Below are 1,715 nucleotides of genomic sequence, written 5' to 3'. Positions count from 1 at the left end.
TGTGAAATGTTTACAGGTCTTCTTTTAAGAAAAGACTAAGTGAGTATTGGGAGTAGGGTAACCCTCATTGTAAAATATTACAACCTCGCTGTAAAATATTCATTCTTATATTCTTTTCACCGTAAATTACTACTAGTCTTACTAGTTTTCAGTCATTTACTGTGCTTTATTACCTGTAGGTGACTCTATACTTTGACTTCTTTGATATACTTTGATTACTGATGTAGCTGTACACTTACAATTACGTAAGATACACACACCAGGAGAGTGAAACTGTAAAGTTTAAATTGTGTACAAAGTATCAAGTAAATAATACACTGTGGGTAGTGTAATAAAGCAAACAAATGACAGGCTTTTGAACTAGGTTATAAAGCAATATAAGACTAAATGTTTTTTTTTTTTTTTTTTTAAATAAAAGGTCAGCAGAGTCTAGCTCACCTTGTTGTTCCAGCCTAATCTATATCTCTCATAGCTATAAGCACAATAACAGTGAATCAATCAGCAGTTCCCAAACATCTATACAAAATACCTCTCTGTGCTGAATACCTGCTTTAATGTAGCTTGTGACAATTAGCTGATAAAGTGTCAGAGCTGGAAAAGCTCTTATATCCCAATACTACTCGGAGAAATCACTAGCTGACAGCATTACAACTTTTATTCAACTGAAATAATCAAAGTCCAGCAGAACTTAGTGTACAATATTTCATTTTACAGACTTATAAAAGTGATTTTTTTTTTCAGTAGGGCTGTTGAAGGAGTTGAAGAGATGAAGGAGTTGGTCCAACAAGTTTGTACATCAGCCAAAGCAATACACATTTTCATATATCATTAATTATTGTTATTATTATTATTATTATTATTATTATTATTATCATTATTATTATTTTCATAATTATTGCTCATTAAAGTGCTTATACAGTACTCTAAAACATGTATTATATCATTCTGAGCAGAGCATTTCAGTGTAGGAAGCACAAGAATTCTTTAAAAAATGCTTCATTTATAATTTAAGTGACATGAGGAAGAGTTCAAAATTCTTTTCATTTTTCCAGCTAAATTCACATGTTTTTGCCAGTTTGGATACAAAGCATAGAAATAAATATAAATAAATAGCTTGGTGACATGGAGAAAAGCAGTATAGTGTAGCCTAAAACCAGTAAACACAAAATGTTTCTCTCACATTAGCATTTGGTTCTCCTTTGGTTATTCTTTTGGGAACCATTTCATAATGTTCTGGGTATTTATTCTTAACAAAGTCAGCGCTGTTGTCTAAACCTTTAAAAAACTGTTATCTTTTATTTTTGTCGGTTTATCTGACAACTGACAAGGAATGTTCACGAAATTTGGGTATTATTTTTTGGTACAAACTAACCTTCTGGGAACATTCCTGCAACGTTCTCCAAGTTCCAAAGGGTGCTTTTAGTCCTGCTGAAAAAAACTATAGGAACCCTCATAGAATTTGTAATGGTTTTAATGGTTATAATGGGAATTGTATTGGTTTTAATGGAAACTCTAATGGTCCCTGTGGGTCTCTACTGGTAATGTGTTGCCTTCTGTTGGTGTTATGTCTAGTGGATACCATTAAGGACCAGTAATGGTAATGGTTTTAATGGTTAGCTGATGGTTTGTAATGGCATTTGTTAGTGTAAACCATTAGAGTTTCTGTGATGGTTTCTATTGTTTTTTTTTTTTTCAGCATGGAGGTTTTATTTTTT

Source organism: Pangasianodon hypophthalmus, chromosome 13 (genome assembly GCF_027358585.1).
Source record: "Pangasianodon hypophthalmus isolate fPanHyp1 chromosome 13, fPanHyp1.pri, whole genome shotgun sequence".
Lineage (NCBI taxonomy): Eukaryota > Metazoa > Chordata > Actinopteri > Siluriformes > Pangasiidae > Pangasianodon > Pangasianodon hypophthalmus.
The sequence above is the reverse complement of the archived record's forward strand: the minus strand, read 5'-3'. Positions refer to the sequence as shown.